Source organism: Anser cygnoides, chromosome 2 (assembly GCF_040182565.1).
Source record: "Anser cygnoides isolate HZ-2024a breed goose chromosome 2, Taihu_goose_T2T_genome, whole genome shotgun sequence".
Taxonomy (NCBI): Eukaryota; Metazoa; Chordata; class Aves; order Anseriformes; family Anatidae; genus Anser; species Anser cygnoides.
In genome coordinates this window covers 108,792,111-108,808,225 of record NC_089874.1, presented here as the reverse complement: position 1 = coordinate 108,808,225, position 16,115 = coordinate 108,792,111, and the positions used below count along the sequence as shown (strand labels likewise).

Sequence of the window (16,115 nt, the reverse complement as noted above, 5' to 3'; positions counted from 1 at the left end):
GCAAGCTTCTGGCTTTCACCCGTCTCTCCCAGACAGGCTTCCATGGCAGGCAAGGGCCTGACTGAGACTCCTCTATGTGTTTACCATGCGCAGACCCCAACTCCTGGGGGAAAGATATCCACTTTCTTCTTCTGTCAGGGTATTGAAGTGCTGGATCCTGCTGCTGGGTGTTACGGAAAAGAGAAAAGTGGACTGGAATGTTGTGTGGCCAAAGATGGGTTGGAGGTCAAAGCAACATCTACTGTTTGTCAAGGCCATTTCATTTCAGGCAAATGGTCTTCAAGCTTCTTAAATGACACTTGGAGGTGTTTGAGTTATTACTGAAATGCAGCCATTTCCAGAGCTGGAGGCATTGACAACATAACAGCATGCAGAAACCCCACGGTGCCAGAAAGTGGAAAATAGTGGTCTCCAAATAGTACTATAGGAGGGATTTAAAACAGGGATTTGATGCTACTTAGACTAATTGCTGGGCTGATTAGCTTGCAACCTTTGCTTCTGGTTCTGTTCTTTGCCTTGACTTGAAAGCTTCCTGTCTGCTGTCCTCTTCCATCATGAGAATTTATAGTCAGTTATTGCAATCGTGGCCCTGCTACGCCCAGCAGCCCTACCTTGGCTTGCTGTTCTTGTGTTTGTTACACACAAACTGCTGTGTTTCACTCTGCTGGTTTAACTGCCTGTTAATTAGGCAGTTTCTAAGCAGTAGTGCTAGGCAGGGATAAATCTGCAAGACAGCAATATTGCTGGAGTTTTCCAGTTTATGTGAGTGGGTAACTTCAGGTCAACAGTATTTGTCTTCTGCATTTAGTGAAACTGGGGCTGAATGAAGTGTCCTGGAAAGGTATAAATGTATCTAAAGTATTAGCATTCAGAAATATGAAAAAAAAAAAAACACCTCAGAACATTATGCATTGGAAGCTTTAGCACAATCTGATATACTGTCTATTACAGTCAGTTTTTAGGTAATGGATGGCATTAAAATATTCCCAAGGCCTGCAGTCTGACTTTTTTTGGCTTCTTTCCCCTTCATCTCCTTTTCTTGCCTCACCACACCCCACCACCACCATCCTCTCTCCAGATCCTCCCCCCCACCCACAAAAAAAAAAAAAAAAATCTGTAGTTCTATAATTTATGAGACAGTCTCGTAAATTACCATGGTGGAGTTAGTTGTCCAACTGCCTGTGACCTGCTGGGTATTTGCTGGAAAAAAATAATGAATTCTAAGAGTTTCATGAATCTTAATGTGAATGATTCTCCATCTGAAAGTTTGGACTGGATTGATTATTCCCCAGTTTAAAATATTTCCCTCTTCTGTTCCAAGAGTAGTAACATTAACCTATTCTTAGGGAACCTGTCACCCAAAATGCAGATAGCAAAGAGTTGGAGAGAAAAGCTGGCAACTCACCCATAATTTCAAAATGTTATTGGTCTCAGATTACCACGTTAAAAGGAAGCCAGGATCATTTAATGCATGACTTACTAACCAAGAAAGGAGCTAAATTTAACAGAGAACATTCAAAAAATTGTTCAACCAATGCTAGTGTTGATGTTTGTATCCTGAACTGGATGTAACTGGAGTTGCTTCATGAACTGGAGCTGGGAGTCTGAAAACCATCTTGTTCCTCTGTCTTGTAAATGAAGAACATGCTCTGCAAAAGTGTGCTGAAATAACTGTGTCCTTTGTAATGAGTTTCAATATTCATTTAGGCCTCCCATCATGAGTACCAAGCTGGATATGCAAGGTATCACTGAGAAAGGACAATATTGTCTTGTCCCTTTGAGAAAGGGTAAGTACATTCAAGGAAGAGGATGCATATGGATGGGGTAAGGCAGCATAATAACAGCTCTGCATTCTCCTAATTCTAAACTATGAGATTTCTGCCTTAGTGCAATGTTTCTGATACTGCCATCCGTAAGAGGCAGAGGGCAGGAGCCATTTAGTTGTCATCTGCTTGTGTCCACAGAAATCTTGCAGACTATCAGGGTTTCTTTAAGCCAGTTTTAAGGGTAGTGATGGTGACTGTGTTCCTGAGGTTTGGAGACACCCTTAGACTCTCTTAGGACTGTGTGGGAGTTGCCATGTGTACAAGGATGAGATTGTGATCTGTGAGAGATGTTATGTTCCTGCTGCTGCTTTGGGTTTGTGAGTCTCTGGCTAATGTAAGCCACCTGAATCCTGCATTTTCAATATGCTTTTTTAATGTTAAGAAGAGTTAAAAAGATCCGCACACACCCTGCTCCAAGGTCAGAATTAATTCTAAGCCTGCAGCCAAAAGCTGTATAGCATGGGAGATCCCATCTATAGCTGATAACCCACGTACTCGGAAGGATGTTTATCAGCAAGTATCCCTTTCTTCTGTCTTTACTTTTCATCCTAGCTCACTTAGTTTCAGGTGCTGAGTGGTGTACCTTTATAATGCTTTAAAAGTTTTAAATTGGGACTGACAGCTGAGAAGCAGAGCAACCAAAATGAAGGCAGTATGGCTGGGGACACACTGCATCCTCCAGACTTGTTCCCCTGAGGTGAGGAAACTCCCATTCATCTTAATACATCTGCTTCCTCAGGTAAAGCTGCCTTGTACAAATAATGGCAGGAGGTCAGCATCTTCCCTTTGAGCTAAATGACCAACAGAAAAGGTCCGATAATGCCCTGCTGGCTACTCTTACTTAAAAAAATAATAAATAAATAAACAAGATTATCTCGTGGGGCTGAGTGGTTCCTTGATCTGAAAAAAAAAAAAAAATCTTTTGCTCACCTGCTCTACCTTGCCTCTCTTCAGCCCCTGGAAGGAGATACAGCACTGAAATCAAGACAGGGTACTGTGAGAAACTGTGCTCCTCATATGGGGCGGCTGTAGAAGTCTAGCATCTGATAGTAATTGATTAGTAAATTAAATTTTAACAACCTAGAGGCTGCACACGGTCCAGCCCTGCTCCCCTAATATAAATCATTCAGATTTGCAAATACGAAACACATGTTTTTCTGTCTGACCTTGTCTTTTATGGAGCAGTGGAGATTGCAAACACAGATGCTCAGGTTTGTCTGCTTTCCTGGCTGCCGAGGCCGCAAATGGCAGCTTTGCTCTCGGAGCACACGTTAGGTTGACGTTGCTTTGCGACCTGGAGAAGAGATACGGCAGCAGGCAATAAAGCTGGGCTGGAAGCCGCTCAGACAGCCTCACTCCCTTTAGGCCTTGTTCACCCAGAGCGGGGCCGTGACCTCCGGCCCTGCAGCCCGACTCCTCTTCCCTTCCCCACCACGGGTGGGAGGAGGACACGGCTGCCTCCGTAACGTGGCCGATGGCAGAAGGCTGTCGGTCACCTGCTGTCTCCACCAGCAGCAAAGTGCAGGTTTTGCCTGTTTCCTAGCGGTTTTGGCTTATACCCAGCGGCTTTGAAGCACTCCGTCCCTGGCAGCTGGGGCTGGGGCAGGTCCTTTCCCCACACTCCTTATTTTAGCTGCAAGCTCCAACGTGGACCTAGGCACCACCACAGCTAATGCTGCTCACCCTTCTCCTGGAGGTGTTTAATGACTGGTTTAATGAGCAATTAAAGATAGTTTTCCCCTTGAGAGCTGAAGCCAGCCTGTCTCTGTACCCCTAGAGGAAGGTAGGGCTCTGTGTGTACCGTTTCTTCCCTTTCTCATCGGAAGGGCATGTCCCAGTCTGACACCTAATTTCTAGTGCTCTTATTCTGGAGCAGAAGTGGAGACGGCATGTTTAAAGGCTCAGATCTACTCTGACTGCAGTCAGTGGGAATTTTCCTATGTAGGTGCTAAGTATTATTCAGTGTAAGCAAAACTTGGCCCATTACTTTTAACTTATTTTCCATTATAAATCAAATCCTCTCTCTAATTTTTGCCTGAAATCTTTCCTCCTACAGAGGAATTTGTTGTAGCTATAATGTTGCCATGAAGTATTTCAGCCACGAAAGCTTGAAAATAATTTTCTTCCCTTTTAGAAGTCATGTTTCTCAGGGAATCTAACTTGCTCTAAGACTTCTGAATGTGATTTATTGATGTATTATGACCCAGAGAGTAGTTTTGCTGGTTGTTGGGGGAGCAAATGGATTGAGTTCTGAGGCCAACAGCTTTGTAGGCTGAGGTGTTAGCAAAGCATTTAAAGCTCTCTGTGTTACTGATGAAGGCACATGTTTTAACACCCATGTATCTCTGCTCTCCAGAGTTTAATAAGACAGCAAGAAAGATTTAGGCCCTGAGCTTGAACTCACACCAAAATAAAGCAAGCCCGGACTTAGGTGGAAGCTGGAGAGTGCTTTCCCTCAGGGGCGTACAGCACTATGAAGGGGCACCGTGGGACTCTCCCTCAAGGACAGCAAGCTGCACCTCCACATCTCCCATCGCACTCTCCCATCAGGGTGTTGGTGATCTATAACACCCCGTGCGGGAATCCAGGAGAGAAAATAGGTGCAGTGGGGATGAAAGTAGCAAGAGGCAGAAAACTGAAGATATATAGAGATTGAAGGGTGGAGCTGGACCATGTTTTCAACCTTTTACTTTGAGAAAGCAATGTTTTTAAATAATGACTGAAGACTCCCAATGCTGCCTGTCCACATCTGTGGATGGGATGGGGCAGTAAGGACACATCAGTGGGACAAAGGAGTCAGTACAGAGGATCTAGCATAGACATTATGTGTGGTTTGGGTGTTCTACAGTGCCCTAGTTGTAGGCTGGTCCTGAGGATCTTCAGTTCTTCTCCATGCTTGGCCATGTCATACCTCCTCCCCAGAGGGAAAAGGGCTGAAGGCAAAAGAAATCTGGTCACACGGACTGAATGCCTTTAAGTGGCTATAGCACATTAAGTGTGTACATGCAGTGCACCCTCTGCATTAGTTTCATACAAAATAGATTTAGTTCATGTGCTACAAAACCTCTCCATGGTGTGAATCAGTTTGATAAGACAGTCTAGACCACTAGCGTGGTCTAATGGGAGGTGTTCCTGCCCATAGAAGGGGGATGGAATTAGATGATCTTTAAGGTCCCTTCCAACCTAAACCTTTCTGTGATTCTATGAAAGTCCTTGTGAAATTGCCCTCAGTCCTGCACTCCAAATCCAGACTATAACTCTAATGCTGTGGACACACCAGTGACAGGAAAAATAGCTATTTAAACCTTACTGCAAAGAGGAGTCCCAGGAGAGCCCTGTGATGTCTTCACACTTAGCAACCCTCAGCAAAATTTTGTTCTAGAAGTACTTCATGGCTATATAATGTCTGGAGAATTGCTTTGAGGTGGGAGGGAATCCTTTCAAACACTTTGAAGATTCAGTTGCATGACAGTTTATTCATGTGACTGGTGTTACAGTTTGCAGTTAAGCATTGATTTGGATGTTCACAAATCATCGTAAATCTTAGTCACATTAGTGATCACACAAGGTATGTGAAGCTGCCTCTATTCAGACTGCTGTCAGCAGTATTTCATTTACTTCTTTCTTGTCCAGGATGCTTAGCATCTTTTATGCATGGGGCTATGGCTTTATGATTATTGTTATTATTTGTTTTAAAAGATAAAGTTCTCATTCCCAAGCTGCTGGAGTCCTTACAGAAGTTAAATAAGACTTTGGAGTAGTTGAGTACACAATGAAAGTGGAAATTAAGTTTTCACCTACTGAATGCTTTTATTGTTAATGCCATATTTTTTAACATGAGATTCCTGTACCAGTCTCTTAATAATAGCAGAATGTGCTAATATCATTAATGTATCTTGAAATGAAAGAAGCCCTTTCCACTCATTGCAGGAATGTCTTCAGGACTATGCAGTCATCTCTATTACAGGGCAACAGTGCACAGAGATATTAATTTTATGTAGGAAGGCAGATTGATGATTTTTTTTGTTGTCTTGTTTTTTGTTTGTTTGTTTTTATTCTTTTTTTTTTTTCCTCTCCAGAATAACTGGATTTTGTTATTTGAGACTGTTTTCCATTGTTTGTTTTAGGATTTTAAACCTGATGATATTGGTCATTAGTGCCTGTTACTGTAGAAATTAAAAGCTAAGGTTCCTGTGTGAATTGATGTTGGATGACAAATTTCTGCATTTCAGTATCATTTCGATTTGCACGTTGTTACTGTCTGGATATGGTTAGTAGTTTTGCATTCATTTAAAGCAATAATACTGGTTTTTATTTTATTTTATTTTATTTATTTTATTTTATTTATTTTATTTTATTTTATTTTATTTTATTTTATTTTATTTTATTTTATTTTATTTTATTTTATTTTATTTTATTTTATTTTATTTATTTTATTTTATTTTTTACCTCTGAGGGAAGAAGCGTTAACAGCAGTCTTGCTTATGAAGTAATGCAAGGAAACGACAGCACTCTCAAGTTCCCATTTGCAGTGATGCTTGCAACCAAGCCATCCCTCATCCTTAGCTGAGCACAGCCCCCAGGCTCATGAAGCCAGACTTGCAGCCCATCAGTTGTGAGCTGTTCCCCAGTCTCTCCCTGCTGCACAGGCTGGCTTTGTTGCCCTGCTGCAGATGACTTTCTAAAATCTAAGTGGCACGTTACCGTATTCAGCAACCAATGCCTTTTTTTGCAGCTGCAGTGCCTCCTGTTAAGCAGAAGATCATCTAAAAAGCCAGCCATGGTGTTTGTTCTTGTTACTGCATTGTGGCCATTAGAGGCTGTGGGGCTGGGGGTGCAGGTAGAGAAGGCTCTATGCAGGCTCATGAAGTTGGCCCTGGAGACTGAATCTCTCATGTGAAGAACGAGTGATATGTGTGTCTCTGTGAGATCTGACACTTTTGGAAAAAGTGAGAAACATGGGCCTCTATCAGTCTTTACCTGGATCACTTAGCTGGTCTGGGTAGGACTGAGTGCTTGCTAAATTCTTGAACTGTCAGCATGATCCATGAGGGGTACTACTCCAAAATACTAGTGTTTGGGGTTCTCCTAAGAGAGGAGACCAGCTACCATGTGAACTCAGCCCATCTGCTCTATTTCTAAATAGTCCCTAAGCAATCTTCCTGGAGGGAACATCAGAGATTGCTTTTTGAAATCACAAATTAATTAAAGTTTGGCCTTTGCTGAAAGAAGCCGTACTATAAACCTGCCAAGGTAACAATATATACACAATATATATGCAATATATGTGAACATAATATATACAAATATAAGCACTATATTACCAGATACATCAATTCTTTAGTGCAGTGTCACATGGACACGATGCAGGATGCCATGTCGTGGACCTGAGTGTGCATCTCTGTATTCTTGCCTGGTGGCTACATGCAATATCTAATAGGAGAGACTGCATAGTTTCAAGCATCACTACAAACAAGACTGATTGGAGGGGGGTTTCACTGCTGAAAGCTAACATATTATTGCCTCTCTTCTTATTTGAGTCTGTTCTTAACACTTTTTCCCTCAGAAGTGAGACTTGAGTGTACAGTGCCAGACCTCCCCTTGTTTCTCTAAGAGAACAAAGTTCCTACAACAAATTTATTGTGCTTTACCTCTCAAAGGACCTTGTCTTCATATACTTACATATAGGGCTTCAAGTTTTTGATTCCCTTTGGTTTAGTTTATTCTTTGCTAAAATTGCCCAGGAGTTGCAGAAAAACCTTTGTTCTGACAAAATCACCCTGTTTCCCCACAGTCATCTCTTTCACCCCTTAAATCTTCCTCCCATGCTTACTTCCCAAGCTAACTTTGCCTGCTATGCCCTGCACACTGGGTGTAGGCACCGGTCTGGCTTGAGCATCTAGGCCGGCAAGCAGATGACGGCGCAGAGCCAGACCTGCCACTACACCAGTGTCTTTTTCTCCGCTTGTTTGCAGCCAAGAGCATTGGATGTGGTTTGGACTCCCTTGTCATGGATGAGAAGCTGAGTGGGACATCTCAAAGCTTATGTGCACAGCTTAGTGTGATCTGCTACCCTGCCCTGGCAGCTGCAAATTCCACCAGCCACCCAAAGCTTTTCCTTCTATGTCGTATGATTATTCATATACCTAAAACTATATGTATTTTTTTCCCCCTTTTCATTCCAGCCCCTGAGGAATCAGGAAGATAAATTGTATTTAATGTCAGCCCAATTGTCTGAGATTTTGAGTGTGAAGTGGGGAGTCCCTGGGAGAGGGCTGGAAATCCTCCAAGCTCATAAGACCTGCAGACTTTAGGGAGCTGTTGCATACAGTTTTTCAATGTGGATTTCTTTGCCAGATCAGCTCTGAAACAGATTAGAGGTCGTTGTGATGAAAGCTGAAGAAGGCTGAATGCTAAAGAAAATATAACGGCTGCTGGAACGTGCAAACCTGAGGTCACAGATGTATAGGGCTGAGGAGAGGGATCCAAGAAGTAGGAGTTCATGGTCTGATACTCACTGAAATTATATTTTACAGGGCTGTACAACGTGACTTCTTCAGACGAGCTTGTAAAGTGGATGTCAAAAGCCAAGTCTCTAAATCTACATGCCTTTCAAATACTGGCTTGTGCCATTTTTATCTGATCCTAGCTGATACTAGGCCTTCAACCTTTCTTTGCTTTTCCTTCTACATGCATCTGCCCAGTGCTTCCATTGATCTGTGTATTTCAGAGAAAGGTCTGGCTGGTGCTTCAATCACTTTCCTTCTGTTTTCATTAAAAAATGCTGCCAGCCGCCTCATATAGGCAATGGGGTGACCTGTTCAGTTGGCTTTAGATAGGAATAGTTCTAATATTTCACATCCACGTCTTACTGAACTGGTTTATCTTACTCGGAGCATGGCAGCTGCAAATAAGTGAAGTATTGGCTAGTGGTGAGCAGAGAGAGACTCAACTGTACAAATTGGCTGGCTCTGGAAGTATGTCTGAGAGTTAAATAAGCCAGGAGAATGGGCAACTCCCTGGAAAAAATGCTTGGCTGAAAAGGAGATTTATTCTTCTGTCTCTCAATTGCAGCTTTTTTTTTTTTTTTAAGCACCTAGAAATCCCAGGGAGATCCAGCTCAGCTGGATGATCTCTCTGTAATCTCTGGGATCCAATTAAAAATTAACACATCTCCCAGCAATATGTCCTTTTCCTGCTGCTTGCTTGTTCCTCTTTTGGGCCAATGTCTATCTCCAGGATACTAAAGAAGTATTTTTTTTTTATTTTTTTTTTCTGCTTATTAAAATCCACTCATAAATAACACATTTCTCTCTGTAAGTTATTTCAAAAGAGTTAGCAAGCGTAAATACAATCCACACCCCCTATTTTCCATCTGTTTTCCTACAAGATCTCTTTCAAGTTCCATTGCAAAGGTTGTTCTCTGGGAACCTGAAGAGGCTGTGTTGGTCTCCAAGACGGAGCCAGGCAGATTTACCTATCCAGGATCTGCTTGTAATTTTACCTTGTTGCTTTACTTGTAGTTCAGCAGCTTGGAGGCCACTTCTGCCTTATGTTACTGAAGAAAGAAAGCGAAAAGCTTGTGATTCGAATGACTCACATAACCCACATTTTCTGTAAACTAATTATTTTCTGTACGGCGCTTGCCTTATGCAATGAAATCACCACTTTCCTGGTGCAATTTCTTTGTCCCTCTGGTGCAAAGCTGTAAAGGCAACATAACCATCAGTGACTGGTGATCAACTGCTGCTGGGACACATGGTATTTATAATCCTAACACTTGATTAGGTGCTGGATGGTGTCTGGTGAGGCCTCTGTGATCATTTGGTGAACTTGAGTGACTCTATTTTTTTAAAATAAATATAAAAGTAAAAATAAAAAAAGCTTAAAGGATTATGTCATAGATTTGTTCTGTAAAACCCAGCTCTCTTCTAGGGCATATGCCTTTGTTATGTACTTTAAGTCAGTAGACATCAGGCTTTTAGACAATACGTTGAGAATCAGTGCATAAAAGACTCCAAAGAGTTTAAATCTTGCTGTTGACAGGCACTGCTGATGCTAAAGATGCTAAGAGGTAGGCAGTTCTTTATGAGCTATGCAATTGTGCTGGCCAGACAATTATACTTTCTCCATAACACTTAGGGTCTGTTCTGAAGGGCTCCCCGTGTTTCCTGCAGCAATGCCGTGTCTAATGCCTCACTGAAACATTTGGACAAGGATTATCCCGGCTCCAGAAGGGCTGATCACTTCATGGTGACATGGCCCTACATGGCCAACCCATTGCTGAGGGGTAACTGGAGAGCAGGTGGGCATGAAGCCGTTTCATTTTGACCCAGGGTGAAACATGCAGCTACAAAGTTTTATGGGACAGGAATGCCACAAAAAGTGGAATGCCAAAAATAACTTTTTTCCCCTCCATCTTTTCACCTCCTACCCTCCCAGCCAATATTCACTCAGGGCATGGAGAAGCATGCTAAGACAGTCAGAAAGAACAACATCTGTAAAACCTCGGGGGAGCGGGCTGCAGCATATGGTTTGGTTGAGGACTTCTGAAGGATTTCATCAGTAATAAAGTCTCACCCAAATGTTGGTTTTGACAGCACTGTAAGTCCTGTTGAAAACCACTCTCAGCCATTTTATCAGCTGTAATCAGCACCTGGACAGATTTAAGAAGTAATAGCTACACCCTAAATGCAATCAGTACTCTCTGCAGGAACAGTTTGAAGAACTAACACTTCCCCAGGAGATGGAGCAAGAAGATAGCGTGTTGCAGACATCTTTATGAACAGAGGCTGACACAGCCAGGGAGAGAGAAATTAAGCAGAATAGTTTCAGTGCAAGATGCTGGTCTTGAGGAACCGGCAGAGTATAAAGTGAGACCCAGAAGTGAGGACCACAGAATCAGGGGGTTTGGGAGGGACCTCTGGAGGTCCCAGAGCAGCTCCTGCTTGAGACAGGACCGTGCTTGCAGCTGCAACACCTTGCTCAGGGTCATTTGGCTGAGCCTTGAATGCCTTGAAGGATGAAGTCACCATGGGTGTTTGACCTCTCTCATGGTAGAAAACAAACCAACAAAAAGTGAATTCTCATATCTAATGGGAATTTCCAGCATTACAACTTGTCTCTTCTGTCTCCCTTCCCACCATGGTGTGACTTGGAGAGGAGTCTGGCTCCATCTTCTCTACAGCCACCTGCTAGGTGTTTGAAGGCAGTAGTCAGCTCTTCCTTTAACCTCCCCACATCTCTCTGTCTCTTCGTTCTTGTTCCCCAGCACTGCTTAATGTTTTATATTGCTTCCAGAGGCTAGACCTGGGGGTCAGGAATTGTAGGTTTGTCCCGCGAGCTGGATCCTGGTGAGTTGCATGTGGAGTGCCAGCAGCGGAAGGGGAGTGTGCGGATGGAAGGGTGTTGCAGGAAGAGGGGGGGACTCCTATTTTAAATGATTGTGTTGATCAGCACTCAACCTTTCCTATGGCCAGGAACTTGAATAGCACTAAATCTTGATAGCAACCGTCTGGAAACTTGTGTTAGTGATTACTGCTGGAAGGGGTTAGCTTTCATGCTTTATAACTTTCTCAGCAGGGGCAGCACAGTCAGATTTCATATGCACCCTCTCTGTAAAGGGTATTTTCTTTTTCCTGGTGTTGGGGTTTCCCAGGAAGTGTGCATGATGTGGGACCAGGTGCAATAATGTACCAGTGGAAACAGCCCACTGGTTCACTCAATGTGCCTTTTGATCCTTTTTTTTTTTTTTTTTTTTGGCTCATTTCTCTGTAAACGTGACCATTGCAGAAGGTGACCAAGTGGAGAGTGGATGGGCTTGTTCAGCACGTCCTGGAAGTGCAGCCGCACTTGTTTGCTGGTTGGTAACAGCTTGGGAGAGAGCGGGGAGGCCTAGTGGTGCCAGAAACAGAAATAATCAGATGATTGATTGCAGCTCAGAGTTCAATTTCTATTCCACTGGCTGCAAGAGCCTACTTTCAAAAAATAGGAATTGTGAATTATACTGCACTTGACATCTGAACCAGTTCTCTTCTGGTTTTATATGGAACTTGGATATAAGTTACAGTTGCTTTGGGAATCCATACTTCAGACTTTTTGACTTCTGTGAGTCTAATTTCTCAATCTGACTGTTCCATTAAACATATAAATTGAATGAGGCTATAAACACCTGTGAGTAAATGTCTTAATTGTTATGTCAACAACATAAGCATATATGGCTTTTTAAATGGCATGAAAGACCAAATCTTCCACCAAACGGCTTGGAATCTAACTATACAAATGAAAACCTTCTTGCCAAGTCTTGTTTAAATGTAGCACACATTTTTATTACCAAAAAAAAAAAAAAAAGTGAATTGCCAAGGTTTATTTTTTCTCCTTTAGATGACGTCATTAAAATATACCGACAGGGGTGGTAGGAGAAGTGGAACCCATGTCCCTGCTCTGCAGCCCGTCTCCATTAGCTGCTGCTTGTCTGAAAGTCGAGTGCACCTGGACCGAGATCTGCTCTCCATCAGTCTCGGTGCCTTTGTGACAGTGATGCTGGGTGCCACAGCAAAGCTATACACTTTATTTTCATGCATAGTGTCTGCAGGGTTAGGGCAGGTCAGGTGCAATGCAGAGTCCTTGTGAGTTATGTGGATGAGTGGCTGCCTTTGTCACCTCCAAGAGTCATCCCCCATCTCACCCTCCTCAGTGCTCTCCCCCCAGTTTCCTCTTTACTGCTGCCTATTTTTTTATTTGTAGAGCTTATACGAGGTAGGGGTTATGCAAATAAAAATATGTCAGTTTTCATCTGTTGATTGAATTCAACTATAGCCATGGGAAACAGGCTTTTGAAAGTCATAAAGTAGAGTGTTGGCTCAGGCTGACTCACAGTGTCTGAATCTTGGTGAAGCGCGGCCAAATCATGCCATTGATTAGGTAAAACAGTCCATGATCTATTTTGATCCATCATGATAGGTTGCATAAGCATAGGTTGGGAAAACTGATGAGGAAAAAACAAAAAAGCTTTGGTTCATAGTAAGAAGTGTATTGAGAGCTGGCAAACCTCTCTGCTTTGTGGACCTTCCAGATGAATTTGTAATAGCAAAGGAGGAATGTTTTTGGAGATAGGTGTTGCCAGCTGAAACAGAAAACACATTCTGTAAACAGCAGCGGTTACATTTGATTTTTTTCACAGAATTAAAAATGATGTTTTTTCTTTAACAATCCCTCATGTTTCTGCCTGGTCACCCTTGCATCATTTTTCCATATTAACTGTTGCCATAGTATCCAAGTAACGATGCCAACATGATTCAAGATGAGTAAAACTGCACGTTGTCGTGTGTTTACCTTTAACTTGGACAATGAAAGTATAACTGAAAGCTACACCAGATGTCTACAGCTAGCAGGGCTGAGAACTGTATTTGGGTGAGGGGATAAATCAACCCCTTTTGGGTCTGTCCTTCAGCCCCCTTGTTTAGCACTTGGGCTCCGTGCATAGTCAGTGGAGAGAGGCGCCCCAGTTCTGGGCATGCCTGATCTGGCAGTATGCTTTGCCCTTGGCCGTATAGGGAGCATGAAAAAAAGTGTTAATTTATCAGTCTTCTTTCTTCAGCATAACTTAATGATTTTATTTTTTTAACTTGTTTTCTTAGCCTTACTAGAACTTTTTGTGCTAAGAAGGAAAAAAAAAAAGCGGCATTATGAATAAATATATTTCATAACTTCATATTTCATAACTTCATTTTCTGAATGCTTTGTCTTACTGTTGTTCTTGTGTATAATTCTGCCTTGGAGATGACCCAAATGCCTTAAAATACCTGAGCCTCAGAATAAGCACACAGCCTGCAGGCAGGCTGAGGGAAGGAGTGTTGTCTTCATGGCCGCTGAGGACTCAGAGTGGACATAAATGTTCCATCCCATGTTGTCCTCAGAGCAGTTTGTTCCCTTGTGCCAGAGATGTAGGCTCCCAATGATGAGCTTTCTCTCCTATTTCTACTTGTAGTTATGGTCTGCGCTGCTGAGAAAAGCATCTTTCAACATGTGACCAGCTGAATATAGATGCATGTGTGTGTGGTTCTTTCTTCTCCTAGATACTGTTGAACTATGCCCTCAGATATGAGTAAAATAACTGTTCTTTCTTGCCCATGTGACCTATACAAATATTAGAAGTTGTTTTGCGACTTTCTTAGAAAATGAAGTGCTGTACTAAATGAAAGGCTTACAACTGTTTAGATATTGAATAGTTCTGATGGGAGGCAATACATGACTAAGAAGAACAAATTTCAAAATGAGCATACCATCTACTGAGACATTTTAGAGAAGCTAATTCTTTTGCCTCTTTCATTGTATTCAGCACCTGAGCTGCAGGGCAGAAAAGCTCTTTCCTGAATCACCAAACCCTCAAGGGAAAAAAAAAAAAAAAAAAAAAAAAAAAAAAGAAGCTTTAGGAAAGCTTTAACCCCTTTCATGTTGGTTGTGTTTGAGTGCTTGAGCAAATCTGTTCCCTCCAGTCCCTTCGTCCATTTCCCAATAGTTTGTTATTTAGTATTTGGGAATGAAGAAAACTTCAGCATGCTGTGCTGAGCTGTAAGGAAGCCCTCCAATATATTGCTCAGAGGCAGCTGGCTAGGAAGGTGCCATCTCCGCTGCTCTGCATGTCTTGCTACTTTATTTCACACTCAGGAGCTCCAGCTCAGTGCACAGATGTCAGTGAGCCTGGCCACAGAGAAAGGACAGAGCTTGGCTCTGCCTTAAATTGCAGGCATTGAAATTGGCTGTGGCCAGGATGGCTGGTTCAGAGGAGTTCCTGTAAAGCTCAGCAGAAGGGAGCACCCTCTCTCTAGGCTGACCTTTCTTGGTGCCTCCCAGCGCCAAGAGTCTGCCTTGGTGACTCTGCCTAGGACACCCTGAGCTAGCAAGCAGCATAGGGAGCAACTCCTTGCATGCCTTTAGGGCAAGCTGGGGCCATCTGAACCCACACTCAGCTGAGATAAAGAATAGGAAGGGATGGATGGAGCAGGGGAAAAGAGAAATGCAAGGGCCACTTTCTGAGTATCCACTTTCCTTGTGCTGTAGCACAGCAGACTCAGTGTCTGTCAGAAACTCTGGTGGAGACCAATGCCCTTCATGTCATTTGGACCCTGACCAAGACCACCAACATTTTTTTTTTAAGCTCTAAGTTGTTGAAGTAGCTACATAAATCTCACAGCCCTGGAGGAACGGCTGTGGAGTCTGTCTAGGCAAAACAAGCAAGAGAAATATTACTTCATCAACAGAGTACTAAGGATGTGTTTTGAATCCACACATCATGAGCTAATTACCAGATGGGCTGAGCAGAGCAAAAGAAATAGCTTGGATGGTAAATATCAAAAAGGACGATTCAAAAAGCCATCTGAAATGCATTTTGTCTCCCTGCTCACACAAATGACCTTCAGTCATTTCACTTTGCATTGCTGTGCCCTTTGCTCTGTTAGATTTGCCCGGTGTTTTACTGGGATGAGAGCATGAAGGTGCATTTCCAAGGTGAACCCTTCCTTGGTCTTTGCTGGTGTCTCATGCTCGGTGCAGGAGCAGGACCCTGCCTGTGTGGGAAGATGAGTGGTTGGTTGGAAAGCTGCCTGGCAGAGGAGGACCTGGAAGTATTGGTTGATAGTCGGCTGAATATGAGCCAGCAGTGTGCTCAGCTGGCCAAGAAGGCCAACAGCATCCTGGCTTGTATAAGAAGCAGAGTGGCCAGCAGGTCTAGGGAAGTGATTGTCCCCCTGTACTCGGCTCTGGTGAGGCTGCACCTCGAGTACTGTGTTCAGTTTTGGGCCCCTCACTACAAGAAGGACATGGAGGTGCTCGAGAGTCCAGAGAAGGGCGACCAAGCTGGTGAGGGGTCTGGAGAACAAGTCTTATGAGGAGCGGCTGAGGGAGCTGGGATTGTTCAGCCTGGAGAAGAGGAGGCTCAGGGGAGACCTCATCGCTCTCTACAGGTACATTAAAGGAGGCTGTAGCGAGGTAGGGGTTGGTCTATTCTCCCATGTGCCTGGTGACAGGACGAGGGGGAATGGGCGAAAGTTGCACCAGGGGAGGTTTAGGTTGGATATTAGGAAAAACTTCTTTACTGAAAGGGTTGTTAGGCATTGGAATGGACTACCCAGGGAAGTGGTTGAGTCACCATCCCTGGAGGTCTTTAAGAGACGTTTAGATGTGATATGGTTTAGTGGAGGACTTGTTAGTGTTAGGTCAGAGGTTGGACTGGGTGATCTTGGAGGTCTCTTCCAACCTAGACGATTCTGTGATTCTGTGATTATGTGA

General features: G+C 43.2%; 1 pseudogene; it reads left to right on the top strand.

Moving 5' to 3' along the window:
* Positions 1 to 15,406: 15,406 nt before the first annotated feature.
* On the top strand, positions 15,407 to 16,115 carry LOC136789929 (uncharacterized; annotated as a pseudogene).